Source organism: Melanaphis sacchari, unplaced genomic scaffold (assembly GCF_002803265.2).
Source record: "Melanaphis sacchari strain LSU unplaced genomic scaffold, SCAv2.0 Contig60_pilon_pilon, whole genome shotgun sequence".
Lineage (NCBI taxonomy): Eukaryota > Metazoa > Arthropoda > Insecta > Hemiptera > Aphididae > Melanaphis > Melanaphis sacchari.
In genome coordinates, this window is record NW_020271429.1 from 237,710 (window position 1) to 249,736 (window position 12,027).

The window sequence follows — 12,027 nt, forward strand, 5'->3', positions numbered from 1 at the left end:
ACTAATTCCATAAATTATTATTTTCTACACCTACCAAATCATCGGTGTGCTAAGATTTATATATTACATTTTGTCTTAATAGACGTTAAATTGTACTCAGTACTTTACGTATCTTGTCAAATTATTTGAAATCCTCTCGTATTTTCTAGAATAGTAGTTATCTATCACTAAGGTATACAGTGCATCATGGATAGACAACGTCTTATATAGTTACGGCTACATAACAGCTATTATGTTATAAATTTATAATAATTCTTGTCTAATAACAGACCTTGCCAGCGGATATTGAAACCAACAAACTATCTCTATTAATGCATTTGTATTATATGATACTATAAATTAGTATTTATAGTATTACTACCGAAGAACGCACGATTTAAGATAATATAGATCGAAAATCGAAAACGAATTACAGGTAACTATTTAAATTTTTCTACATACCGTTGAGCGAGTGAGTAGGACGTCCTTGCTTATGTAAAAAAAACGACGATATGGTTTCGTCAACGATTTAGAAATACCAAAAACCAAAATCCTGTTTCATTAATCTTGACATCAATGTATCATAAATTATTATAATATTTGATACCAAAATATCTAAATATATGCAAGATTTTTACCACCTGTATCATATATTAATAATAGAATACTGCAGATTTATTGATTTTACAAAACTATGGGCGTCTTTGAAATTTATTTTGAATACTGCGCATGTGGTATGTAAGTATTTTTTAAAGAAAAAACGAATTCAGTAACCATCTTTAACGCTTATAAATTACTATATCACTATAAATAACAAATTTAAATTCTTATGTTCATGTTATATAGTATTCATACTTAACATTCGTCGGAAATTAACTCTCGTTTTTCATAGGAAACTATCTAGTTGGAGTGTTTGAATTTTTGTTTCTATAAAAATCAATTTTAAATTTATTACAATTTGTTATAAATACATTAACAATAAATGTTTTCATTTATTTTTCTTATGAGGAAGTTATAATCGTATATCTCTGTTTTATACGTCATATAATTTTGACAATTAAAGGTTCAGAAAAATCCATTTTACTTCGTTATTTTTAATTTTATTATTGCGAATTTATCTTTCATAAAATCTAAAGGTAATAATATTATAATATTATAACATTATCTAAATTGCCACAAAATGTTTTTTTTTTTTTTTGATATTTTAAGTTTGAACAATTCATGAGTACTTTTAAATACTACCTTTTATTTTATAAATTTTAAAATGCTCATAGTTTGCTTCAAAATTAAAATAATAAAAAAAATGGCTTTTGTGGCGCTTTAAGTTATATTGTTACCTTTAATTTTTATAACTGATCAATTCATCATAATATTATTAAAAATAACAGAGTAAAAGGGATTATTCTGAATATTTACTTTTCAATGTTATTCATAAATAAGATAGAGAAAACAGACGCGGGTAAAACGTTAATAAATAAATGTAGATTATGTATAGTATATACAGCATATAAGCGATGAATAGATATTCATAAACCAACAAAATATCATTGAAGAGAGTAATTTATTTTATTATTTCGAATAATTATGCTTATTTATCATTATTAAAAGCTAATTAACATCACCACTATAAATTAAAACATAAAATTATATGTAGGTACTAAATACTTTTATGTGTACTCAATCGGCAACTATATCAAGTTCTTAGAACATTTTGCGGTGTTTTAAATTTTAACGTTAAAGCTAAAATATAATATCTTAGTGATTATTTGATTAAAACACAATATGTGTAAAGCTAAGTAAAATATTGTAATAATACTGTTCGTACAGGAGTTAATAACTAAAAATCAATTTATTAATAAATTAATTAGTTTTTAGTTGTCTGGTTAGGCTTGGAAATTCGAACAATAATACAAAGGGAACATAATAATATCTTCATAAAATTGTATTTTCCTCTAATAATCTTGTTTTAATAATTTAAATAATTCGATGTTTTTATTACAGTTTATAATAAACAGTATTAATAATCTACACTATATATTATATACATAATGGATGTCATTATTTTTTTTAAAAGATTCAATTATACTTATACAGTTATACCTATAGAATATAATCCATGTACAAACAGTATTATACTACAAGTGTATAATACATATATCAAACATGTTTATATAATAATGTAATCCCTTTTTTCCTCATATATTAATTAGTTTCAAGTAACGTACTAATAACGTATATGGTTTTACTTATAGGCAAACTAATCTTTAGTAAAAATTCTTTTATTTTAAAATTATAATATTCGCATAATATATTATATTATTATATTAGCTAAATGACCCAACATTGCTCAGGAAAAAATGAACTAACATAAAATATTATACTATATATCACGGTTTTAGTTCACGAACAAACCATTCTAGTATACCTAGGTTTTTAAACTAATTCAACCGATATAAGCAATCCGCCTGTGGCGAATTATGTATAGCAATCGTAATATTTTTAAACATAGTTCATACTACTCTCTAAACTTTTTTGATATCTCTAAGAATAATCTTTGAAACTTTTGTCAAAATTGGTCAAGTACCTTTTGATTCTACAAGTTTTAAGTATAAAAATATTGTCTTATATTGTATAATCGAATAATAAACAATAAATAAAATATAATTTACTTTTATTTCAAATAAAAAAAATCCCATAGCAACGCATGACAGACCGGTTAGTCGACACAAAATTATTTTTAAATTCTATTTCTGTAACCATTGGTAACTTTGTGAATAAAGAAAAAAAAAATTAAATTTTTGTAAGCCAAAACGAAATCTATGTATAAGCCACAATATATCTACAGTAGTGAAAAAAAGAAGCTTAAAACATTCTCCAAATTTCAATAAAACTATATATATTATTTTTATTGGAATAAATCAAGTAGTTTTTGAGATTGGCTATTAGTAAAAAATTAATTTCCCATTAAATTTGAAATATATATATATATATACATAAACTAGGTGCATATATCGACCATAGTTATTTAAATTTTAAACATTTCAAACGCGTATATCAAAATTTTTTAATTATTAAGTTCTAACGTGGGTAGCTCAACTGTTTAATTTAAACTTACTTGCAAATCAATAAATTAAAAAAAAAAAAATGTATTACATTAATTCAGTCTAAATCTAAAAACAAAATTACTTATTTCTGAAAGTACACAAATTCGATTAACCTACATAACATTTAGTTAAATTATTAACTCATTCATTTATCGTGTAGATTATTATATGACAATGTGGTACTTACCTTTTTTTAGATAGACCTATATTTTATTGGTGTATGAGAATGATGTTTTAATATTCTCCATCATCATTAGTAATTATATTAAATGAAAATAACGAAATAGCAAAAAATAAAATTTTAAAATAAGCCTCAATAATAACGCATGAGGTGCATGTTATATAACTTAAGCAATTGGATTAGTTGTGTGGCTGTATCATTGTTATTTTAAGCATTATATCATCAACGTTTTTATAGGGTTGTGTGGAGAAGAAATTAAGGAATTAAAAACAATTTTTGTTAATAATTCCAATTACCGGATTGCGTCTACAAAAAAGTAATATCAGAGAAACTCATATTTAGTATAATTTCTAAAACATATTAAATGCATAATATTAAGTTAAATCAAAATTATTTAATTATTCTAAAATGATAATAACTTGTTGAAACCCAAATTAAGTGAAAATTTGTTTTAAGTTCAAATAGTATATAGTATATATATTATTCATGTCCTGTAAGCCTCATTTAAATCAATAATATTATGCTTATTTATTTCTATCTATTTTTGTAGCATTCATTTCAAAAATACAGTTTGAGTTCATAAATTATGTTTTAACTATGTACGAACTATATCGCTGTTTCTATTTAATTCATGTTTAGTTAACAAATTTAAAGAATGTTTTACTTAATCTTTTATTAAAAAAAAAAAAAAAATGTGTAATAAAGCAGATTAATATTAACAGTAGGTTGTAGGTATGTACGAATATAATAAAATATTTTAACCTCTATTTTCTGTGCATAATATTGAGTCATGGTCCATACCCTGTGGAGTACTTTATAAATATATAATATACATTCAAACCATATGTCATAGTTATTTCAATAACTTAATTCTAATAAAAGATTTTTTACTACAAATGGGTAGGCGCTTACTTATTATTAAACAAATATTATTTGCATATGTCAAATAGTGCAATAAATATAATTTGAAATGATATAAATATAAAATATTATAATTTATGTAGATATCTACAGTAATAAATATAAATACAAATGTTTTGCAATATTTTTTAAAATTATTTGTAAATTGGTGTTTACGAATATTATAGATAAATAGAAAACAAATAAATATAAAATATTTTAGTCGTGCATTCTAATGTCAATAACTGAAACAGGATTTAATGTTTTTAGGTGTTAATTTGGAAAAATATTGATATAAAGTTTTATTTTTATTCAAAAATCAGTACCTACTTAAATAATAAATTCAATAGGCTTCCTTATATTAGTATTATACTTGTAAAGTTGTTAACTATGGATATTATTACCGATCATAATAATTTGTATACAGAGTATTGACATAATAATTTTTAATATTATTATTATAATAATTTGTGGGTATCGTGACAAACCAGATTATTTATACGGTAAGATTAATTTCTTAGAAACAAATGATTTTTCGATCCAATTATAAAGTAATGTTTCCTTAATTGTAGCTTGACTGAATTCGATTATTGGGGTTTAAATATACATAATATTATGATATAAGTGTTTTCGAAAATGTATTATACTATTTTGTTTCATCGCTTGTACGTGATATATGTATATGATAAATTATGTATGTAATATTGTGATACATATCATATACACAATTCATGTACTAAATGGATCCATAGAAGGTAGTTAATTGAAAACAAAAAAAACGTTTATACTCGTAGTCAGGAAAATAAACACATTTCATTCACTTTTTGAGATGTGTCCTTGACCCGGATCGTACATAAGATGATAGAATAAAAAACTTTTAATTTAAAATTTACCCTCTCCCTTCAAGGTCGAGGCTTTCATTTCCTGCTATAATTTCGGGGATCGATGATGCAAATGTCCAAATGCAAATTACTTGTTTTCACATTTAAAAACACTGTTTTTTTTCAGTCTTTTTTTCTTTTATTATCATACCATATAACGTAGGGTATATACATTACAGACATGCAACAGTAACATCAGAATTATTGTGCGATGCGTTCTTTTATTTTTGTTGATGATAATCGTTTACTACAGCTTCCTTTTTTAATACGGTACAATTCACTCGGTATATAGGTTAAATAAATTGAATTGCTTTAAAATAGATGTCATTAATCATTTTAGATTATCAATCTATATGTTTCATTTTTTCCTCTTATTGTTGTATAAACCTTCGTGCAACGTCTCTGCTATTCTGATGAAGTCAATAGACCGGTTTAATTAGGTTTCGACTTTTTGATTAACTTTATTTTTTCCTTGCTTTCTTCTTCAATACCGATTCTTTATTTATTTTGCAAATAAAAAATACTTTGAGTACCTATATTTTTTATTCAAATATAAAAATGTTTTTCTACTTACAACCTTGGTATGATATTAAACTATTAGTTTATCTAGTCATATCATAGTGTTTGGTCAGATAATATTTAAAATTTAATATTATTTAATATTGTATATACCTACTTACTTAACTTTTACGTGTTTAAAATTTTATTTTATTTATCTATAATATGTATTTATTATGTATAAGCAAATTATATTCTATATGTACATTAGAATTAGCGATTACCCAATTGTTATAATAGTATTAATAGTAAGTCTTTAATACCTATATTAATCATAATCGTTATAATCAATGATTAAAATGTGTTTTCGTATTTCTACAGTAAAGTGTTAAAAATTAAGACGCATTCTATACATTTTCTTTGATCAATGTAGCATAGGCTTGCACAAATCTTAATGCCAGATGGTGTGCCTTTCAGTATTTTGGACTATTTTATATCCCCTCCCCCAAGCTAAGTAAAATTAATTAATTGTTATGCATGAATGTATAAGTATTAGTTTAATTTTTTTACATACTATTTATTACAGTTTATAAATGTAAATATATTGCAGTCAATGTATTTAATGACAATAATTATAATGATAATAATATAATACATTAATGTATAATAACAAAAGTCTAATAGGTAAACACTTAAATTATAGAATTCGTTATTTCTAAATTTAAATTGTTATTTGAAGAAATTTCTAAATTTTTAAATATTATAATTAATTTTAAATAGATATGGGTTAAGATACTTCTCTTATTATAAATAATGGTTTTAACTTTTAACATGTAATTATAAAATGTAATTCTTACATTGTATTAAGTAACATAATAAAAAAATTGTATTATTATCATACATTTTAGAAAAATGTTTATATTTTTTAGAACAACCGATAAAATACGAGTAATAAAATACAAATGTTTAACTTTTAGGCGAAATATATTAGAAGATGTCTTGAATTTACCTAGTATTGAAAGGAAGTAAATTAAATATGTTAAAAAACTTTATTATATATATACCTATTATATAGTTTTTTAAATAATAATTATATTAATATTTTATTTGATAATAAATATTATTATAAGATAGTAACTATAATCGACATTTTAGGACATATAGTTACTAGATATAATTTAATATTTTATTTATAAAAATTTAAATACATATATTGTTTATTAAATATTTTGTCAATGTGTACATAATATTAATAATATGTAATACTACAAAATCCTACTAATAAAAAATAATATAAAAACTTAAAACAATATAAGTTTGCTTATTCTAGATAGGCAGTATATTATACATAGTTTGAAATAAATATTATTCAGCGAAATCTTTTAATAACGAACAATCGTGGTCTCCAAGATTTTGTCTGTTATTCAAAAGTTCAGTTTAAAAAAAAAAAATTAGTTTATTCTCAAAGTCTGTTATTTTGAGATTTCTGCTAAATTTAGAAGTGCCTATTAGTTCTAGTTCATGTAAGTAATTCAATTAAATGCACATTCTTTGTGGGGGTTGATTATGACATAATCATTATTGGTGTTCAAGAAAATGTATTTAGGCAAATAAGTAATAATATTTTAGATAAAGGGATTAAAATATACGATACTAGCTGCAGTATTATATTTATGTATTTGTATAGTTTGATCTTAGATTATGATACATAATATTATAGTTAAATATTAAAAGAGTCTTGAGTTTATTAGCCAATATAAATTGTAAAGTATCTACTTAAATATTATATTATAGATAGATAATGTAGACAATTTAAATTAGGGTTTTTAAGTATATCGTATAAAGTACCAAGTAGTCACATATAACACATAGTTTCCAAATTCTTCTATCTTTACTTTACTCAACAATATGCTGTTTACCCTACTAAACAAACATAGTTGCTCAGACATGTTGATATATAAATGATTATATTCTAACTTTTGGTTCTATTTCACATTCTGTGTAAAAGTTAAAAAGTAAATTAGTTTATTTCAAGAAATCAATTAACACAACGTCCATTAAATCTTACGAGTAATTTATAATGATAATGTGTACAAATCTCATTTATATTTTGAGATAAAGTCATTTTAGTTTTAGATGTATTATAAATAGTAGGTCATTGCTCAATAATTTTAAAAACAAGAATAATTTAATATAAATTTAAGATTTTTAATGATATGTCATATAACACTCCTTTGTCGTATTATTCAATTTGTATCATATTATTATTATAGTATTACATAAACTAATTAATGCATAATATAAGATTTAAACAGAATACTGGTAACATAATTAGAAAAGTTATTTTAGTAAGGGAAATTATTTTGTGGACTATAAAACTAAAAAAGCAACTAATACATCCCAACAAATAACCTATTAAAATAGATCCTTACCATAATAATGATTTCCAATTAAAATATTAATAACAATATTAAAACTTTATGATAAATATTCTATATTATTTATAGTGTACGACAGGTTTATTACAAATAATGTTTAAAATTTAATTATAAAAGTTAAAATTGTACACACTATTTTGGTAATAAAATAATCAAACAATACCTACCGAATGGAAAGAAAATACATATTAGATTTCTTAATGGATCTGTTTGTCCGTAAAATAGTTATTTCACGTGTATTATTTTTCTATTATTTACCTATCTTGATAAATTTGTTCATTATAGGTATTAAAATTTGTTTTGCTAAATAATATATTCTCAATAATTTTAAAAAATAAGAGAATTTTTATAGTGGATATAAAATATTATATTATGTGTTTTTTAATGCTACATATTTGTAATTGTACTAATTATATATTTTTGACAGTTTTTTAAGATCTATAAATAGTAATATTATTTGTATGTACTTATCTGGGTGTAAGTAGTAATTTATCATTATTTATAAATGTACTCATAAATCTTATACTTACTATAAACTATAAAGTATAGGTGGGTGCCTATCTAATATTCAAGAGCGTCTATAATTAATAACATTTTAAGGGAGAGGGATAAAATAAAAAAAAAAATCTCAAATTTAAACTAAATAAAAGTCTAATATTATTTCAACATACATAATATTATAATATATACCATTATTTAATGAATCGAAAACAGTCAACGATTATTGTATAATTAGTAATTACGGCAATGTGTCGTGTAAACTCCCTGTAATTAGTATTATTTAACTCACTTGACATATGCATTGTGTTGTTTTTTTTTTTTTTTTTTATTTGAGATAAAAGTTTATGTATTCATACCTTTATTATTTGATTTTATTAATAATATTCACCTGAAAACTTGTCAATCGTCATCAACGTATTTTATTCAACACGCAACATCCTCATAGTTTGCAAACAGAGATATCTACGTATTTTCCAATAAATATTTGACCTATTATTTACCAGTTAATTATTTTTTTTTTACTAATATTTGTATAATAGTTTTATTTATATACATATTTTCAAATACTTATAAAAATTACCATAAGTACAATTTAAGTATAATTTTATTTTAAATATGTTGAATTTTTTCATATTTAAAAATAAACCTTTAATTTTACGTCTTTAGTAAACGTTATTATAGACAAACAATATTTTATAAGTATACTTTATATAATATTATTAATTACTATAACATATACGAGTAAATAAACTTAAAAGAGACACAATAAATTAAATATTTGTACTTCTGCTATTGAAATATGATAATTATCATGTCTGCGTTTATTTTTACTATCTATATAAATTATAAATAGTTAGTCTTATAATCTTTGAATATCTCATGCATGTTTTATCAGAATTAAGTTGTGGGTCGTAATTCGTGTTAATCAACATTGCATGAGTACTTTCGGTGCATTTTCATCTACCTATAAGCTTTGTATGAAAATACAATTGTATAAATATACTATAGTATATTTATATTTTATACTACCCAACAAATTTATTTAGAGTAACTATCAAGTATAATATTAGAATTCTTTTATTGCATTTAGCATTCATAGATTGAATAAAAAATGTAAAAATTAAGTTGTACGTAGACACGAAGTGAGACACTAAGAAATAAAAAAAACGGATTTTTTGAAATTTAAAATTTACTGTACACACAAAGGAGTTGGTAAATGAAAATAGAAATCCATTTTTAAATTCAAGCAGTATAAGAAATTATATCTGTAGAATATTTATTTTTTTAAAGTTGGTACACAGTTTAAGATGAATGTCGCGTATACAAAGATAATTATACTTATCCGAAAACCGAGAAGGTACTTTTAAAGTATCGTCTTTGGTCTGTCAAAGTAGTATTAAAGTTTAATCAAGTTACCAAACTTAATTTATTTAAAAAAAAATTTAGTATTTATAATTTACTACTCAAGTAACTAGAAAATTATTTTGTTGACTGTATTTTCATTTTTTTTTTTTAGATTTTTTGTCTTAATTACTTATATTGCATATATATAGTTTCTAATTAGTACTATGTTTAAATAATTATTCATAATTTTCAATGTAAATTATTTTCAAGAAAAAAGTAGGTAAATGTAATAGGAATACTTTTTTACAATAATTTATTTTTTGGCTATTTCTTCAATAATCTGAATCCAAAATCTAGTTTAATAAATATTATAAAATAGTATAGTTTATGTTACATTGTGGCAATAACCGCATTGGGTATATTAAAAAATAGAATAATATTATTTTCATAAAAAGAAAATATTTAAATATTATTCATAATGTAAGTTTCCGCCAAAGACAAGGAATAATCGTCTCCGAGGTAATCCTAAATTCAATTTATATTTTTATATGGTATACGAGTTGTTGTTGACATATTTTAATTTTATGATACGAATATATTATTAATGCACAAACATATTATAATGTCACCCTAATTCAAAAAAAACATATATGATACAAATATGTTAACATTAATATTTCTACGAAAATTTAATTGTACTAAATAGTAATGTATATATACCCAGTATGTCAGTATGTGGTATAATAAATCACATTGTGAAAACCTCTTTAAGCAGCACATTTTATACATTTTAAAACTATTACAATTCCCTTCCGAATCCATTTAAGTTTTCCGAAATATCATTCAAAAATGGACCGAATAGTCTTTAGATACCTACGTTATAATAAAAGATAGTCGTATAACAGGTAAACCAAAGTTATATGGGTATACTTAAAATAACTACTAGAGTTGTGGGTAAAATTTCGATATGATTACCAAAGAATTTATTTGGTTAAATGTGTATGTAGTACGTTACCTATGTAATACAACTATTATTATTTATTGTTGAAAGATATGCATTTATACAATTCTAATAGCCACAGGATAAAATTAACCTAATCTATCAATTTATTTAACTGTGATAATATATAATTCGAAATGTTTGTACTATGTATTTTTTTTTAAATATTGTGTATATTATTAATTATTATATTGTGCAGTAAGTTTGTTTTAATATATCAAGTGCGATAAATATCAACTGCGTGCGTATTAATGCTTATATAAATTATATTGTTTTTAAATATTTCGTTATTGGTAATAATAAGTTATAACATATAAGTATAAATATAAAAATAAATATTTAATAGATTGAAAAATCAAACTGATTGTTATACGCATTATATTATATAAATTAAATGTACCACCCCGTATTGAATCAAGATTAAATTGTCGATTAATCAGGTTTATACTATAATCTATAAATAGTGTGCATTATATATCCTTAAAATACAATAAATGTAAAATAATATTTTATGTAGGTAATACAAGATAATATTAATACAATTGTATTGTAGAATTTTTGAGTTCAAATACATATAATTTTTGTACCATAAATAAACATATATTTAAATTATTTTTGAATTACTTCCTTAATTAATTACTTTAATTACTTTTTCTAACCTTCTTTTATATGAAAAATACATACTATACAGAATTCTGCCATAAATTTTCTATTCTATACGCGATGCGATCAATACGTATAGGTATAAACGATTTAATGCCACGTGTGAATTATTAACTTCATAGAAGTTTCAACGATAATGCCCTTGCTGTGTTTGTAAAGAGCTATGACTTAATACTTTATTATTAGCCAAATTAATTTTTTTATAATCATTTTATAATCAATTAATGAGACATAACTGTAACTTTTTAACATTTTTCAATATCGTACGCAGAGACCAATCATAGTCGGGAGAGAGCTAGAGTGCACAGTGCACAGTGGTCTGTCATAGACGGTAAAATAAATGCCAAAAAACATTTATATTTACAATTTAGGATCACAATTTAAGTAGTGCAATCACGAACTCGTGATCCTATGAGGCGAAACAACAATAAGGGCATACCTGCTGTAACGAGGAGAATACGAAATTTTCTTTAAGTTCATAACATCACTTTGTTCCCCGCCATTCGGCTTGTCAGCTATATTTATAATTCACTCACTC